Source organism: Molothrus aeneus, chromosome 5 (genome assembly GCF_037042795.1).
Source record: "Molothrus aeneus isolate 106 chromosome 5, BPBGC_Maene_1.0, whole genome shotgun sequence".
Taxonomy (NCBI): domain Eukaryota; kingdom Metazoa; phylum Chordata; class Aves; order Passeriformes; family Icteridae; genus Molothrus; species Molothrus aeneus.
Genome location: NC_089650.1, coordinates 49,367,591 through 49,387,714, shown reverse-complemented (window position 1 = coordinate 49,387,714; position 20,124 = coordinate 49,367,591).

Genomic DNA, 20,124 nt, shown 5'->3' with positions numbered 1-20,124 from the left:
GTTTTGTGGTATAAGCAGAGAAAAAAAAAAAAGAAGAGCAACAGACAATTAAAGCAATAGAGATCTACACTAAACTTCTGAAAGGAAAACGTAAGTAGCTCTGAGACACACTGCTTTGGGGAAAAAAAAAAGGAAATTTCCTTCATAGTAAATCTTCAGGAACAGACTGGGCAAATGAGATTTATCCTGTTATTCCTGAGTTTGTAATTGTGAGTGGAACACTGGGCCTCCTGGTGCCTCTTCCAGGTCTGCACACTTTGACCGCTTCTCCATGTTTTGTAGATGTCTCTGAGAGGAAATTTTGTTCTGCTGTGAGAACACCACATCAAGCTCTGGTTAAAAAAAAAAAAAAGAGAGAGAGATAGATTTGTAGCTGGAATAACTTAAAACACTTTCCCAGAAGCAACCAAAACTGAAGTACTCTCTGATGAAATCATATGTCACACAAACAGGACTGATGTAAAGGTGGATGTGCAGAGTATTTTAGCAGTTTTGATCTAATGAAATTGTGATTAAGTCCCATACTACTGCTATTTTTTTCTGTTCTCTGTCTGAAGGGAAAGAAATTTTTATCCTTAAAAAAGAATACTTTTAGTATTATTACATTTGAAATATCTATAGATGATTACACAGCCTGAGCAGACAAACCTTTACTTTTTCTACCCTTTCCAGCAAAATTAAGGAAATGAATCAAGGAAATGTAGTACATATTTGCTGCTTTCTTTTCTGCCCATGTCTATTTATATTGGCATATTATTTTGAGTTTAAGATTTAATCACTACCCAAAAGAATTTGAATTTAAGAATCTACAAAATCAGATGATCAGCAATGAAATACATGTTCTCAAATCCAGGGAGGTTCACATGTAAGAAAATGTTATTAACCAGTAAGATGCCATTTTCAGTTAATCATCCAATAGATGCCACATAAATAACATTATTTAGTGCAATACAACAATATACTATAATTATTATTCTATTGCAAGAAATAGATATAATTATTATACATTATCTTTAATTCTTAGGCTCTGGGGAATCTTGCACTACAATAAAAACATCATGGGCTGAATTTCATTTGCAAGCAAATTCTAAGGAAACAAAATGAAAGAAGATTATTTATTTTTTCTTCAGAAGTCTGCAGTGTACAGCATGGCAAACTGCAGGATAACTACAAAACTCCTTTTATAGCCCTCAGAGAGAGATGGGCACTCTCACAGTGAGACTTCAGGTAGATGAGTTGAATCACTCTTGAAGAATACATTTCTCTCCATGGTCTTCCAGAGGGATGTAGCGTAGTTGAAGAGATTCTGATGCTCAGTTTTTAACAATGTAAGATAATGTGAAATAAATCTTTGTGTCTTGTCTATATACCATCCATGGTGGTTGCTATACAATGAATTTAAAAAGAAAAATCTAGACTTGGCAATAGAACTTTTTTATAATAGGTCAGTGCTTCCCCATAAAGCTGAAACAAACTAATTCTAGTACACTAATTCCTGGTGTAGTTATGACACAAAAACATAGAAAAAAATATTCTTCCCATCTGTCAATTAAAATGTACTTTCTTGGTAATTTTGTGTGTACCACTTCCAGCCATTTTAATAAAGGTTGTCATCTTCATCCAATCTGAAGAATGTTTTGGTTTAATACTTATTCTGCTCACTGACACAGCAGCAATGCAGTTTCTGTACTGATTCAAATTTACTGGAATTTAAAAGCTGGAATCCTTAAAGTCATTTTGTCTAGAAAACGTCTAGGATGAGAAAAAAAATAAAACTAAATTTGTTCTTATTAAGGAATAAGAGGTAGGAAAGGAAAGAGAATAAAGCAGAAAATGTGTTTCAGAGAGGGTCTCATCCATTCTTCTCCCTGAGATCACCAATATTTTTTGCATTATGGTCTCAACATAGTGCCTCCCAATGTCCCTCTTACAGAGTTCTTTTTAAGACTTAGCCATTTGCTTAAGTGATTAAATGGGAGCTTAAACAGTTTTAAAATCCAGCTGTGAAGTTTTAAATAATGATTAAAACATGCTTATTAATAAGAATGGGAAGGAAAAAGTAAAAAAAGTAAATCTAAAATTTTCTGTGTTCTTTCATTCATACTCAGTCCAAGAATCTACTCTGTGGGCAACCTACATACAGTATGCATGTAACAAAAATCTCTGTCGTGAGTGGAAAGAAAAGCATGCTGGAATTTTTCCTAAGTTTTGTTCACACATGTATATAATCCAAAAATGAGTTAACAGTATGTGGTTTCAAGCTAATCTTAAGGCAAAAAATAAGTAAAATGTAATGCTAAAATTAGCAGAAGAAATAAAAATTTGTATTGTTGTAGATGAAACCAGATATTTTTCATCATGTGTGTGTCTTTCCCAAATAGGAAAATATGATTTTTACCCTAAACTGAAACTGGGAATAAAGCTTTAATACAGTGGAAGAAGTTTTGTCTTTTATTTTAAATCCTAACAGTGCCAAGAAACCACAACACTGAAGCCTATTCAAATATCTTGCTACTTTTTGAGTAAAAAAATTAACCTTGATTGAGTAAAATGTCTACTTCCTGCACACTTTTGGATCAATTGGATCTGGAATACTGCCAGTTCTGCCTACCTTATTTTAAATGTTTCACAGTCACTGCTTTTTTTTTTGTCTTAAACTCTACAATCCAAGTGAACACAAGGAACATCACAGAAGAACAGATTCTCCTTCCTAAGCAGTGCTGTTAAAAATATGTTCATCTTTCTTCAGAATGAATCGTATTCAGGAGAGTCTGGCCTCCTGCTGTTTTATTTTAATTTCTCAGGGGGTCTTTATACATAGGGGTGATAAAGAAGGGAGAAGATTTTAGATTCATAAAAGAAGAAACTATTTTATCTTTATCTGCAGAATAAGTGAAAAATCTAAGCCAGCTGCAGTAAAGGACTTTCCATTTCAGATTTGCAATGAAAATTGAGAAGAAATGCTATATTTCTTAGAAGTAATGAGTGGGAAGATCTTTTGATATTTATGTACAATTTTACTTATCAGAAAAATATCCTGAGAATAATTTTAATGGTTTTCCTTTAATGAAATGCAGACGGGCTAAATTTGAGCTCAATTTTTTCTGCTCTCTCTATATATCTAAATAATTAATATCAGATTATTTAACACAAGGATATAAAATATCCTTGTGAAAGCAACTACTGGTAGAAACGAGACTTTTGTATCAACCAAAAATGTAGTCCTTTCTTCTCATTTTGCCAGAGAGTAATTTCCCTCTCTGAAGATAGCCTATTGTGTCAGCAGGATGTCCTAAGACTTAATTGGGCATTATAAGTTTTATTGTGCTATTATGCTTTCCTACCATTATTTTTTTATTTTTGAGAGTCTCTTCTGGTCTGCTTTTTCACTTTCTTTGTGGCTGCTTTTGAGATGAATACTTGGATGTAAATATTTCTTGATTCTCCTTCATAAATAAAAAAAACGTTTCATTGTTTTTTGGCTTCTCAGTTTCTATTTCCTTGGAATTTTAGTACCTGTGTGTTACACATGGACCCAACCATGGACAGTAATAAAGAAATTCATGTGTCCACTGGCCTTTTTCAGTAAGTAAAATACTTCCTCTCACTTCAAATGATGTGGTTTTGACTGTTTCTCAGCCAGTCACAATGACTTGTGTTCCTTTCCAAATATCCACTCTTTTACTGGCCTGGATTTTTTACATCATGAGCATAGTCCATGAAATTATTATGTTTACTGTCACTTATTTCAATGAAATTAATGAAACTAAAGTTTCAAGCTTTCAATTACACTTTAATCATCACTTTAATATGTTTTAGGATCTCTGTACATTGAATATGGCCTGTACTATTTAAAACAGTTGTCACTATCTATCTCTTTGCTTTTCAATGTAATTTACAATCAGTTAGGACACTGGCTTTCAGAGTAAAGGCTAGGATGGTAAGTTTAGTTGTAGTTCATAGTTTTTGCTATGGGTATAATCAAAAAAAAAAAAAAAGAGACATCTTATATTGTTACATAGTTAATTAAAATAAATCAGAGAAAAATATCAGTCAGAAATAAAACCTGCCTCATGCTAGAATTCCTGAGAGATTTCTAAGACAGGAAATGAAGCATTATTCTCTGGATTTAGTGTATTGGAATGGAGATTATTTGATATTCTCTTTATTGATCTAGGCAGCAGTAAAAAGTCAACTTTGATGACATTTTTTAATTACAACTCAATCACAACATGTGAAACACACACAAATCCACAAATGCAAAATTAGATAGATAACATATGGCAAGTGATCTGGAAATTGATACTTGTATTTAAGAAAATGCAATGAACTTTTGCTTGGCAAATCTCAATCATGAAGACTGGAGAAAAGATACAACAAAATGAGTAAAAAGGAGAGTAAAACTTTGGAAAATGACAAGTTACAAGAAAAAGGAATGCATCAGTCATAATAAAGATTGGTATTGTAAATACATTTATAATCTGAATGTGGATTTGATATTAATCCATGAGGTATTGCATTTTATACAGTCTTGCTGCAAAATTATTTGAAAAAATATATGAAATTGCCATTATTTTAATATAAAGTCTAAAACTAAACCAAATCAAACAAAAAGAAAAACTACATCAAAGAATAGACAAAGTTATGTAAGAAAGGGAATAACAGAGACATCATTAAGGGCTATGTAGGCTTCTTTATATCCCAGGAAATAAAAAAAAAATCACTAGAGATTTAATTACCCATCTGTCTCATCCTTCTCTCTTAAGTACTTCTGAGATATCAAACATTACTGTATCCAAGGACCATGCAAGCCTCTATTATAGTCTATCAGTACTTTCAAAAAAAAGTCTTAACAAAGGAAAGAGATGCCAGGAAGACTTTCCTGACACTGTTTTGTGTAAATCTAAGAGAGGCTGCTTCCTATAAGGACAGCAGAGCTGACACCTCTCTCATTACAAGCTCTGTCTGAGATTCTTTAGGGCCCCAAAAAACTTGGCATACATTTGTTGTGGTTCTTTGACTGCTTGTATTATATACTTGGAGTTCTTCCTCTAAGAAACCAAACACTGTTTAGGGCCTAAACAGTTTTTAATACAGGCCATGATTTACAACATGCTTTACAGGATGCTCTAAGAAACACTTAGAAAGCCAATTATCAGCAAACCACTTCTGGATTTACAGCACTATGTTAATAATTCAGTGACTAATTTTTTTGCCCATAATTTATGGCAGATGGTAGTTATTGTTCACCATGTAGGATTTATAATGGAATTTCATTTATTTATAGTAAAATTCATTGAGTCCCGTCATGTCAGAATCCATTTGCATTTATAAATTGTAGAACACAGACCAACTTGCTAAAGGTACTCAAACACTCAATGATTGAAATCCTATATGTACGTTTTGAAAATTTAATATCAGCAAGAATTGAAAAAGCCCTAACATGTATTAGCATTATTTTTTCTCAACATCCTCTGTAATTATGAAGTTGATTATTTCTGTCCCAGCTATAGACCCTTCAAAATAACCATTAGCCCACAGCTACACATTCCTGTGTTACAACTAGCTAAAACAAACATTCCTACACCTTGTTCAGGCTGTCAATAGCACTTCAGAGATCTGCTCAGGTTTTTAAAAGAAACTGAAAACTCTTTTCATCCTTGCTGTGTGTTGTGCTCTACTAGTAATTATACACTCGTCCAAAACTTTCTTGCTCCTCTCTTTTCCTATATTATCTTCCTTTCCTTTTTGTACTTTCTCTTACAGGCTGTAAAACCCTACTTGAAAATTATTTTTTTTTATTTCTACTCATGTTTTCCCTGGAATGTAAGTCCTTATAAGAGCAGTGATTCACACTCCATCTGTTGCCCCAGCTCATCTGTTTGCTTTTGTTTCTGACATTTGTCTATGTCATCTATTTCATCTGCTTGCTCATTTTGGTGCCTCTTGTGTCTCTTGATGATGTACTTGACACTACCAAGGTTTTACATGGTCAGATAATGGGATTCAGTTATGTGTTTGAACAATGATCAGTCAATTCTAATCGATGCCATATGAGCACCTAGTCATGCTGTTGAGCTGTTAAAAGCATGTTTCCATCCTGGTTTTATACAATTTCATTGGTTAACAATGTGATTCAAGTGACACCAATCTAGAAAGCTCCAAATTTACTGTATTGTTCTGTGATACTAAAGCCCACTGATTTCAAGGATGAACTGAACTGAATGATTTCACTGATCTTTCTCAAATGATGTGTCTCTATTCCATTCTAGTCAGTAAACTATTTTCCCACTTTAGCACTGAAATGCTCTTTAATCTGTAAAACATACATTTTTAACACAGCTTTAACTATTTTTTTCTCTTGCAGCTAGCACTCCAGTGTCACTGTGCACAGTGTGACTGTGGTGCATTAATAGAACTGGCTGATCCTGAGATAGACTGAAACAAGCAGTAATGGCTGGATCTGTTCTTCCTGTTGTTTTCTGTCAAAAAGAGTTCAAATTACAAGATTTCTGATCAAATACAAAAAGCTCTTCCCTGAAGATAGTGCAGTCAGAGCCTGAAGAGGGGTTAGAATTCCATGCTTTTATGGTGCATCTCCACAACAGTGGGGTACAGTTATTGCACATTAATAGAGTTTCTATCAGAGAGCAGAATAGGCTTTGTAGACTGTTAATGTAAATTATTAATGTAAAAATAATTTTTGCTCACACCAACTTCTAGAGAACAGGGAGATCTCACTATATAAATCTGGCTTTTCAAAATGACACAGGTGAACACACACTACTGCTATGGTTGGTGTTTGGGCATCCCAGATTGTAGTTATTATTGTTTCTGACATTCCTAATTACACTCCATACTCAGAGGAGCTCACTGACTGAAAATTTGGCTAATTACACATACCATTCACACTTAAGTAGCTCAGCAACTTCCAAACCTCACTGAATCAAGATGTTACTTATAGAAGAGGCAACATTAACCAAAGAAGGGATTTTCAATCCTTTGCAAGGATGGTTCAAGCTGGTGGTTCTGAAAGTTAGTTTTTTAACTACTGTGCTTAACAACAAAGTATTTCCAGAGAATCAAGAATTATGCAGTCCTTAATATTTTCAGGCACTTACTATTCATTGATAATCAAATATCCATAAATACCTGAACTTTCAGCAGAAAGTATTCAGCATTAGTCTACAGCATGATTTAGGTCTACAGCTGGGATTCATAGAAAAGAACTAGGAATCTACTACCACAGCATCCTCACTTTCCCTTTCTTTAAAATCAAGAAAAACAATTTTTATCATTTTACTACTTACAAAAATTCCCACTTGTTTTTTTCTGTATTTTCTCCAAGTATAAAACAAATAGCTAATTTTTTATTTACTCACAGCATAACATTCTGCTCTTAGACAACAAAACATAATTTCATTTCCATGTTAACATGTTTGCTTGACATTACCAAATATGAACATAAATTACAAAGTAAATGATACATGGTAAAGATAACAAACTAGCTGGTCCTAACTTAGTTTGACTACTGAAGGAAGGATGACTTGAGATATGTGCTTTCTGTGCTGAGAATGAATACAAAGTTTGGAGTAGTTTATGGAAGAGCTGATTATTTAGGGATGAAATTGCACATGTGGAAATAAAGACTCATCCTATTCAATAATCATTGAGCACAGCATTGAATGATCTGGAGGTAATAATCCACAACAGGCATTCTGTGGGACAGACCAATAACATTTATCTAGCATTTTATGAAGAGGAGAAAATGTATTCTGAGACACTTAAATTTCTTTGTCTGTTTGAGAGTTATTACATCCAGTTCAGTTCCTTTTTCATGATGAGAGGAAAGATACAGATCTTAATTTCAGCATTCCACTTATTGTATCAATAAACAAACTCAAAATTCAAAAGAATATTAGGTAGTGAGTTCTAATATTGGTTTCCCTCAGATGTTATTTTAAATTCTTCACAAGGTAAAGGTTATCCTGCATTTATAAAAAATTAATACATTTCTATGTACTTTTCTAACATCCTGAATTATAAACATGTATATTTTCAGGTATATAGAATATATATATTTTATAATATATATATAAATTATAATATATATATTATATTTCTAATTTTTCTATTTATGTATCTTATAGATGGTAAATTTATATCCTAGACCTATACACAGATCCATTTGCCTTCAGTTCTGATCTCTTCACTTTTTCCCAATTATGCATGTCTTCAAAAAATATATTAAAAAGTAAGAAAATGCAATGCTTTAGCTAGAGTACACATGTATATGAAATTCAAAATATGTGTAATTGGGGACCATAAGAAAAGTGATTAAATATCTAAAGTATTTTAAAAGGAAGAAAATTAAATGCAACTTATCTTTTTTTAGCAAACAAGAAGCAAACCAAATTTTTCAATAACAGAATTCACGAAATTGTTATTCCCCCCATCTGACTTTAGGAAGACAGGACCATTAGGTTGCTACTCAATTACTAAATCCAAACACCTTCTGCACTAGCTAGTTTTAAGGTCTGCTATGAACTCATTAGGATCTTACAAACGCATGAAGTTTATGTGGTACATATTTACCCATGAAACCTAAAGATCCAGATATTTCTTGTGAAATATTTCTTGGACTACTGCTTACTTCTTGCACTATTACAAGTGGAAAATTATTTTGGAGCAGGGAGCATCAACAGCAGCCAGATTTACCACAGTGCATTTTCATATCCATACATTCACAGTGTAAGAATGTTTTTCAGATAACAGCAGGCTGCAGAATATGATCAAAATCAAGGCCAAGCAGACATGAAAGGTGACTAAGCTTGGTCATAACAGTGAAATTCCCAATCCCAAGTGAGATGGTTACAGTAGCATGCAGCCTGGATTGCACTAGGATTTTCAGAACTGGATCTGCAGGTCTGTGTATACAAAATAAAACGTGTCCTGAATGCCCCATTAGGTGCCTGTTCAACAACCATGGCACAGGGGAAGAAGATGAAAAGAAAGGTAACATCTGCATGCAAGACTGCAAATAAATGTATTTCATGAGGTAACCCTGTAACAGAAAAGAAACTCCTCTTTTTTACACTCAAAGACACACTCTTCCTTATTTAACACTCTCTATTGAGTGGCAGCCCATATTAAATAAGAGTGAAGAAAATGTCATTTCTATCCTAGCTTACCTCTTGGGCTTTGGAGCATTTTTCTGGGAGGTGAGAATGTGTGCTGGAACATTCTGCTTTTGAAGATATCTGTTGAGGCTTTTTCAAATACATTGGAGCCAGTAAAATTAACTAGTGGTAAAATCAGAGAACATGAGTACCACTACTTTCCACCTCTGATTTAATTAAATGTCTTTGCACATCTGTGTGTATACATGTGGAAGGGATCTATAACCAGAATCTGTATAGTCTCTGCTAAGTAAAAACAGTTTAAAGTTGGTGTAATTGTGTTCATTTCTTTTAGTTTATCTGAAAAAAATAAGTCAAACAATAAATCACATTCTGATTCCTGATTTGGATGACAGGGTGTATTAGAAGTTCTACTTTGAACAAGTGCTTCTTCATGTGGTTGATCTAAAACTAGAAAAGAGTTTTTTCCTCTGACAAGAATGTTCTTATGCATTGTGAGGCACTGTTTAGACCATTATACCTAGGTATTCATGATGAATTAACACATACATGTTGTTTTAAGTAACTTTAGTCTGAGTTCAAATTTTTTCAAAGGAAAAAAATCTGTCAGTGTAGTAAGAAAAAAGTAAATCTTTTGTTCCCCAGACAATGAAAAAAGTCATGTTAAAAAATATTAGCAATATGCTTGTTCTTGAAAGTTTAAATTGATTTTTCCACTGTGAATTAATATTCAAAGTGTTGTAAAATTGACTCTATGGGGATTTACATATTTTTTAATATTTAACAGACAGACCATTTTACCTGGTCTTTATGCATGCATAATACATGGTTATTTTCTTGGAAAAGCCCTATATATTATAGACTTTCTCTTTTTTCTTTTTCTTTTAATATAAAACATGTTTCATCTAAGTAAACATACAGACTTGTTTGTCTAAAGTCCTATGTATGTATCTAGGAGATGAGTTTGAACTTCACTAACATTGATTGATCTCAACAGTTAGACTGCAAGGCCTGGTCAATGATGTGGCATGACAACAGAAACACTGGACAAGTACCCATCAATTCTTTAAACTGTAATAATGAGCAGGAAGACACTAAAAGTGCTACCTGAATTTTCTTACCCCTATTTATTGTAAAAAAGACAGCTTGGTATATCTGCAATCATTTTTAATGTATTGCAGAATCTTTAGGAAGGTGAATTTCCATTGTTCACAATACTGAAATAATTTAGCCTGAATACAAGCATAGCAGACATAGGGTCCTTGCAAAGGTCAAACAGGCTGAAGGATGTGGAAGTTATCGTCACCCAGTCAGTGCTTTGCCCTCAGGATGTTCCACAAGTTCCTTGTTACCATAGCTTTGCACGCATTTTCTGTCTTCAGCTTTCAATCTATGGAGTCACTATTCCAGATTAGAATCACTGGATAACTCAAGAGCAACTTGAAGTTGTCTCTTGGATAACTGCTGGCTCAAAGGAAGGTCAGTTATGAGATGAGGCCCAGCTCAGAGCTATGTAGCTGTGCCTTTCAAACCCTGAAGGATGGAAAAAGACTGCACAAATTCTCTGTGTGACCTGTTCCACCACCTGTCTGTCCTCACAGGAAAAAAAATGCCCCTTAGATAAAGCTGAACTTACCTTGTTTCATGCCTGTTGTCTTTCACCCTCCCACTGCATATACTGTGGAGAACGTGCTCCTACAGGCAGGGAAGAAGTTGTTGGGCTCTTCTCTCAGCTGACAGCCCCGTTCCTTCAACCTCTCTTCATAGTTGAAAGTGCCTTGGTCCCTGGCTCTCCTGTCCTGGTGACCCTCTACTGAACTCACTTCAATTTATCCACATCTTTCTAGTACTGAGGTGGGGATGGGAGTGCAAAACTCTACATGTAGTCTAACAGATGTTGAACAGAGGAGGTAATCACTTCCTCTGCCCTTCTGACTTTTCTCTACTAATATGGCCCAGGATTGACCTCCCTTTCTTCCAGATGAAGGATTCATGCAGACATGCTACCTTCTGGCTCATTCCTAGCCTGCTGTCAGTCAGAACCCCTGGGGCTTTTCTGAAAGCTGATCCCTAGCCAGTCAATTCCCAGTCTATGTTTTTGCTAGGGATTGCACAAAGTCACGGTTTAGAGCCCTGTAGGTATTTAGGTGGTATTGCTGTTTATAGCATATGAATTAGTTACAAAAGAGATGAAATTGTTGCTCAGCTGACCACTGACAATCAAAAAAATAATCAAACATAAGGCAACTGGTAACAAAGCTGGATAAGCAAAAATATGAGATCTCTATAAGCAGCCAGCAGCTGGATGAGCAAAGTAGAATACATAGTTGTTTCTTTTAAAGTCCTGCCACCAGCTCATAATAAATGCACTATTCTCTTTGACCTCTTCAAACACAAAAAGAATGCAAAGATCTGTGAAAATGTCCAGGAACATACTCGTTTGCTTGAAATTTGCTTTTTTTTTTTCTCTATAGCATGCAGCTGCTCAGTCCTACAAAGTTTGCAGTTCAATGTCACACAAACCAAAATTTTGCACTGCTAATTAATATAATTCATGTAGTAACATATTCTCTATTCAGAAATATATTCTGTATTCAGACTCTATTCAGATTATCCATCAAATGATGGTCTGTGAAGTTACAATCTCTACCTTTAAAACTTCAAATAAAAACCCCAATAATTATAAGAGGTGAAAAAGAGAGCTACAGGTAAAAACAAAAGCCACAAGGTCATTTGCATCTACAAACCATGGGTCTTGAAATTTGAAGTAAAAAGAGGTATTTGGCTTTGATGAAAAACTGTTAAGTCTGACAGAATTGTTTCTTCCACCAGGTTGATAGAAGGCAAGTCTTTCAAGTTATATTCTGATAAAAATAGAATACAAACAGGAATTAATTTGTGTTAGAACTAGATGGAGAATAATCACAGCAAGCCACAGGCTGAATTTTCATACTGAAAGTGCAGCAGTGTTCCACAACATAATTAATTGGTCAAGTTTGTTAAACTAATTATTATGAATGATAATGGATTCCATATGTGCAAATATCAGTAAAAACAAAAGAAGAAAAAAGTTAGAAATAATGAATTTTTGCTGCCTTTCCAAAGAAAAAATGCAAGTAGCTTATATTTAGAAAGACAGAACAATATTTCTGTATATGCAAAAGACTGAAACATCAGGAAAACTAATAACCACAGACATTCCATCTTGTTTTAGCTTATTTTGTGATTCTGGTAAACCATATAATCTTATAGCATGTATTTTCCTTTTCTGTAGAAATAGAAATAATAGATCCATCCTGTCTGTTTGGATTTGATATTCAGAGTGGTACAATATTTGCACATACCATGCTTTAATAGTGCATCTAACAATATATGACTAAAGATACTGTGGTATGCACAATAAAATAATAATTATTAATTATCATCATCAACCTCTTTTAGAAAAGAAGAAGTTCTGTATAGCTCATAGAAGCTAAGGCATATGACTCAATAAACTTCATAGAACTCCCTTGGAGAGGAGCAAAAATTGCTTGAAGGAGCAGAGGTTCCAGGGATTCTGATCGAAGCTTTCCTTGCCACAAGGCAGGAACGGCCATGTGGTAAATGTACTCCTGTAGCAATTATGACAGCAAGCCAGCTGACCTCTGGGTGGATAAGAATAATCCCATGTAAATCTATTGCACTGAATAACACATGTCTGTGGTATTAAAATGCTGGTTTAAGTTTGCTCATCTGTATTTGCCTGGCTGCATAAAATTTGCTTTCTTATGTACCTTATATAATGATGTCAAGTTTGATTTTCTGCCTCATACTCATGATTTCAGGTTTCATTACAGGAATTCAGTTTCTGCTCTATTGAATAATCAAAGCTAAGAAAAACTGAGATAAAAGATTTAGTGCAAGAGAAAAAAAGATGTGAACATGAAGCTAACAAGATTTGAAGTGTTGACATTGGGGAGACTGCTAAAAGAAACCCTATATCTGTTTCTTGTAAAACAAAGCAACTGCATTGACTATTTTACGGTCTTCCATCACCACAACATCGGTGGATCCTTAACATTCTAATAGATATATTAAAACAATATGGGTTGGTTGCTCAGTAAGTTCTATTATACATATTTTTTAGCTAGAAAAACTCAGGATAAAATGCATAAACAGGTTTGCTGCTGCCAATGGCCTGTGACAAAGGAGGGAAACTGAAGCTCTCCAAAGGCACTAGTAAAGATCACAGTCATTGTGCTGTCCTTTTCCTTTGTTGTATATGTTGGTGAGAAGGACCAGCTGCCTCTCTGGAGAGAGGGCAGTAGCTTCAATTGTACATCCCTTGCAGCTCTCCAATGTCGGTCTTTATGACTCATTTACCTGCTTAATGAGTTATATTCTGGACATGAGGGAGGAAATGAGAGGATATCTGAGTGCACCTAATAAAAATCATGACTGAAAATTTGCATTGTACAACTTCTCACAGAAATGCAGAATCACTTAGGTTGGCAAAGACTGCCAAGAACACCGAATCACAGAATCACAGAATCACAGAATCACAGAATCACAGAATGGTTTGGGTTGGAAGGAACCTTAGAGATCATCTGGTTCCAATCCCCTGCCACAGACAGGGACACCTTCCACTAGACTAGACTACTCAGAGCCCCATGGACACTCAGAGAGAGTCCACACTCTCTCTGATACACTTGTGCCAGTGTCTCCCAGACCTTATAGTAAAGAATTTCATTCTAACATCTAACCCTGCCTTCTGTTGGTTTGAGGCCATTTCCACTTTTTTGTCACTCCATGACCTTGTCTCCAAGAGGGATTCAGGTGAGGAGCTGTGAGCCCAGAAACACTATTCCCCAGCTCCTGTGCCCTAATTCAAGATTGGATCAATCACAACTTTGTCAACTTGACCATAGCCAAGCTGACATGTGCCATGTCCAGTTGTTTCTCCACCACTCCCTGGGCAGCCCATTCCAATACTTAAAAACCCTTTCCATGAGGAAATTCTAAAACTCAATTCTTCCTCTACAGGATAGAAGATTAGATCCTCTCCATCATGTATTGGACACAGAAACTTGTTATCGAAATAACATAGTTACTTCATGGCAGCCAGATAAAACTTACAGATAAGACTAAGTGAGCATAAAGGTTTCTAAGTTTACAGAAAATCCATACCTATTTCTGGCTATCCTCAGAGAGTAAATAGTGTTAAAATCTCACATTTTCAAGGAACACTGTGATTTTCCAGGCATTAGGTTAATGTGAATTCAGACTCCAAAAAGCTACTTGTAATCAGGCTTTACCAATTCCTTTTTAATTAAAAGATTTGGAAAATGCTGACAGAAAAAAAAAAAAAGAAAGTAGAGAAAGCATTTATTTTTTTCTCAGTTTACCAAAAGCTAGATATTCCAGTACTACTAGGTAGAGAGTACAAAGGAAGCAGGTACAAAACTATATATACCAGTAAAGAGACATTTGATGCAGAGATATCTGAATGCCAATGTGTGCGATACTGTTTTCTACAGGACTGATCGTGGTAGCTGTAGAGGCCTGAAATTACATGGGTATAATATAAATCCACAGGACAAAGTGGAAAAGTTGGCACCATGATAGATTTATTCACATCTAGAAGATTTTGCTACTAGCAAATCTGAAATGTTAAATTTAACAGCAGCTGTAAGGAGTAAAGGAGTCTCAGTTAGCAGCTACCTCTACTGAATGTATTTTTATCAAATTGAACAGGTAGTAAGAAGAAATTCTGTCTAATAATTTACTACAGTAAATGTTTCCATAAAGGTGTTTCTTACATTCTGAGACAATCCATCAATTTTTTGGGTTTGAACAGCTAATGTTAGTAAAGATTGCTATCATAATAGCTACACTTGATTTTTCTGTGTGTTCTACAATCATAATTGTTGTGTTGTGTCTGTATAAGTTGGACTGTTCTGTTCCCCCTACCATGCAATGGTTCCGCCCTGGTTCTCCCTTCCCTCCTTTATACTGCCAGTTATCCCAACTCCTTCCCAGTTGCCTTGGAGATCAATGTACCCTTTCTCAAATCCCTCCCCGGTGCCCTGTCCGTCACTCGGCGCTCCCACCCTTCTCTCTGGAACTCTCCAGAAACTTCCAGCTAGAGCGTCGAGTGATTGGCTCAGGGGCCGGGGCCCCACTCTCAAGTTATCCCCATTGGGGTTTTCCCTAAGTCAATCTTTTGTATCCCACTCCCCTCTGAAACCCTATTTTGTCCAAGGACTGACTCCTCCCTTGTTTCCCTCCCTCCTTATAAGCTGCTGCAACCCCTCCCTCGTGCTCTTTGGCTGTCGGTTTCCCCTGGGGCCCAATAAACCTGGATTCACCACAGCTGGAGAGCGCTCTCTTCTTATTTCTGCTGACTCTAGCCATAAGCCAAGCCACGTCCTACCACAAGGTCACACTGCTGTCATAGCACAGCGCGTTTGCCTTAGGTGCTGTCCCGAACCACGGAGATTGGGATAGTGCCCCCGTACTGCTAGCGGTGCTGGATAGCCAGCCGGGACCTCCGAGAAGGACAATCTTTCTCCACCTGGACCGCTTCACATAATGATGTGATTGCAAAATGCTAAGATTGGGATAATTTTATAATGAAGAAGAAATCCCATTTGGTATACTTTCCCATCTGAAATTCTTTGATAAATATCTATATTGCAAGAAAACCACTTGTAAAGCATGCTTGATGTCATTAGTGAGTAGCTTTATTACTATAAAGTAGTTTTCCAAGAAAGCAAAGTAAGGAAGCAAAATCAAACTGTGCACTGAATAAGCTTATACCTTCCACCAGCTGTCTTTAGCATACAGAGAGAAATGAGACTGAGTTTCAGCAACTCAAATCGGTCATTATCTATCTGTACCTTCATTTATTTCTCTGTCCACCTCTCAAACCTAGGATTTTTTTTGTTTTATTTTCCTTTTCAGATATTGCCTTTAAGTGATGGTTCTATTTCAGTGTTGTTAATTTAAATGTATATACTTCCCTTGAATTTGTAAACCTAGGAAGATTTTTAAACAAATAAACCCTTACAATTTATTTTCCTATGTGGTATTCTTTTAAAGTTTTGTGCACTTAAGGGACTTTTATTCAGATCTGATGCTAAATAGATTTTTTTTTCAAATTATTTTAACCAAAATATAATTAAGTCATATCAAATGATCTAATAATGAATTACTGTCTGGAATTTTTTAATGAGCCACCATCAAGACAGAATGGATTCTATGCCCCTCAAAATGCAAAATTTCAGTCAAAGTTTTTATAAGTCTACAGTGGTTTTTAAAGTATGAAAGCAAGCATATTAAATAACTACAAAAGGTATTAAGAAGCAACCCCCTCCCTGAAAAACATGAAAAATACATAAGAAAATTCAACAAAAAATTAACATTTTTTAACAATGCTTTCATTTTGATAAAAGGGGTAACATTCAGTTGTGATAATTTACTTAATGTGTTTTAGAAAGTATATTGAAATTATTTAATAGAAAATTTGAACTAGAACAGACCGGTATAGCTGCTATTGAAATCTGCTAGAGAATTTCTGTACTATATAGTGTTAATTTTATACCACACAAACAGATTTTAACAGATTTTTATCCTGTATCAATTTCTTTTCCTTTTCTTCAAATGTGCCTAATTTCTTTCAAGTACTGTGAAATTCACTCCCACTGCTCAAGACTGCAGTAAAGATTTGTCATTCCAAACTGCAGCATGTCTCTACTAAGAGACATATTTTTATGAACCTGCAGCTGATGGGCTTTAACAGGCAATAATAGATACACTTTTTTGCAGTTTCAGATTTGGAACATAGGGCATAGAATTGAGTTGTCCTCCTGTTTTGCTCTTCATAGGTACCTATTATGACAGAAAACCATGTTATATAAATGTACATTTATGAAGCTAAGTACTGCAGAGAGTTCTAATTTTCCCTCCTGTTGTTGGACTGATGTGGTAAAGTTTTACACTTCTAGGGGTTAGAACCCTTTTTTTCTAACTTTCAGGAATTCCTGATGTCTTGATATTTACTTTCAGGGTTTTGAAGGGAAAGTTCCTTTAGGAAGGCTAGATAAGCCAAAGTTTTTTCAGTTTCTTTTCATTTGATAAATTTTCCAATGCTATTAATATAGCAATTTCCCTTGCAGTTGATGTCATTTTTGTTTTGCTCAAAAGAATATGTATTCCAACTGAAGCTTGCACAATCACAATTTAATCACATCTCCATTTGTCTACTGGAAATTGCTTGAATGATATAGCCTAGAATTTATTCTGCTTTTTAGATGCTCTTTGCCAAATTGCCTTTATAATTGCAATAATTCCATCATGTCTTTCATGATATGACAGAAAAGTCAAAACCATATTATTTTTCTGTTAGAGATAAGAAATGAAAAATTAAGTTACTTTATAACATTCTTGTCCAGTTTCAAAAGTGTACACATACACAAATACAACTATATTCAATGCCTGAAAACATATTCTCAGGAGAAAAATAACAGACATTAGTATTCAATTGCACTTTTCTGTTTTAGATAAGTTCTCAGATTCTGATTTATTTTATGGAATATGAAGCTGATGCCAATGCTAAAGAATAAGATTTCACTTTTATTCTGATCTCATAGCAGGTTTTGCATATATGTTTATGTCTAGATAGCTTGTATGATAGTATTATCATACAGAAAATAATTTTACACAAAAGTATTTTATAGCAATTATAATAAAACAAAATAAAATATCGCCTTGGGTGTGTACTTTATTCTTTTTGAAAGGAGCAAAGAGATTATATTATAGCATATATGGAGCCCTGAAGGGCAAATGGGCTCAGGAAGGCTTGATGTGCTTAAAGAAGTAAATCTTATAGGTGTAGGACGTCCCCACATGCCAAAAGACTATCCATTGGAGAAGATGATTGGCCTGGGTGAACAGAGCTTTGTCTGAAACTTCACACAACAGAGAGAGTTAATGGACTTTTAAAAAAACAGCCTGGTAAGTGATTTAGGAGAACTGCAAGGTGATGGGAGGCTGTGCACAAAGAAAATTAAAAGGGCCGAAGCCCAACTAGATCTTAATCTGGCTATTGTCGTAAAAGATAGTAAAAATATTTCTATAAATTCATGAATAGCAAAAATATAGCTAAGGAAAATCTCCATTCTTTATTGGATGTGAGGAGAAACATTGGCAAAGGACAAGAAAAGGCTGAGGTACTTCATTACTTCTTTGTCTCAGTATTTAATAGTCAATAGTTTTTTTGCAGGGTACCCAACCCATTGAGTTGGAAGATGAATGGGGAGCAGAATGAAACCCCAGCAAGCCAAGAGAAATGGTCAGAGATCTACTGCACCACTTCCACACAGACAAGTCTGTGCAACAAGACAGGATCCACTCAAGGTCCCTGCGGAAGGTAGGAGAATTGGTCTCCAAGCCAGTCTCCATCATTTACCAGCAGTTACGGCTAACTGCAGAGGTGTCACTTGACTGGAAGTTAAAAGTTCTTAGCAAGAGAGAAGTGTCTAAGGGAGCTGGGATTGTTTAGCTGGGATTGTTTAGCTCTTATTGGAGCTGTCCACAACTATCAGAAAGAAGATTGTAGCCAAGTAAGGGTTGGTTTGTTTCTTCTCCCAAGTAATGACAGCACAAGGGTTGTGCTCAGGTTGTGCTCGGGGAAGTTAAGAATGGATACTAGGAAAAATTTCTTCATGGCAAGGATTGTCAAGCATCAGAGCAGGCTCCCTAGGGAGGTGATTTACTCACCATCCCTGGAGGTATTTCAAACATTCATGTTTATGGACATAGCTTAGTGGTGAACTTTATTGTCGGCCGGGGGGCTATGTACAAATCACAAATGGGACGGGACTGCTGTGGAACGTGCCTTGAGCTGTTTTATTTTCCAGCACCAGTCTCATTACGTGGTTATGACAATGGGAAGATGCCATCAGCTCATATCCCAGGCAGCAGACCAAGAACTTAATGTTACAACTTACTTATATGGTTTTTTGACCAATCACACAAGGCAAAAGCATATTGGCAGTAGTTCTATCCAACCACTATAAGCACATGTACCTTTGGTTAAAACAATGCCTGCTTATTTCACATACAATACCTGCTTGTAAGCCTTAAAACACAATGCACAGAGCTCCATTATTAAGCTTAGAACCTCCTAATATCTCACTAGATATACTTTTCTGCAGCTTAGGGAGTTATTCTAGAGCATTAATACACAGACTATTGTTCTATTTGTCCTTACTTTTCTACTTCTTAATGTGTTTTCTACTTCTAATGCTGTCAAGCATCAGAACAGGCTTCCTAGCAAAGTGATTTAGTCACCATCCCTGGAGGTATTTCAAACATTCATGCATATGGACATGGTTTAGTGGTGAATTTGTCTGTGATAGGTTAATGGTTGGACTCTGTGTCTGTTTTTCAGCCTCAATGATTCCACAATTCTATGATATGTGACACTGATTTATTGTGGTATTCCTCTGAAATTTCCACCTAGCAACCCTGCATCAATACGCCTACGCCACACAGGAGGTATTTAAATTGAGCCTTGGAAGAAAATTTGCCATCAGATGAAAAAATCTTCTGATACAGAAGATTTAAGACACCAAGTCATAGACTCTGACTGTTGGATTTCAATGCATTTCATATTTTAAAAGAAAGTAAAAGCAGAAGAAGTCTAGATGACATGAATACTGAATCACTGAAAAAAAAAATCTGGGTGTCCATAATGATAATTGTATGAGCATTTGGGAAAATACAGAACATTTCTCCAGCTATGCCGATCACAGAAACACTGTTTTCAGGTTTGCCCTGTGAGCAGGACTGCTATATGCATAAGTGTTTATTAGGAATAAAACAGTAATACAAAACCAAAAAATAGGTGGTTTTTATTTGAACTAAAAATAAGTGTCAGTATCAGAAAATAACCCATAAATTATTTGCACACTGGAACATTCGTTTTCCCCAGCAGTATAAT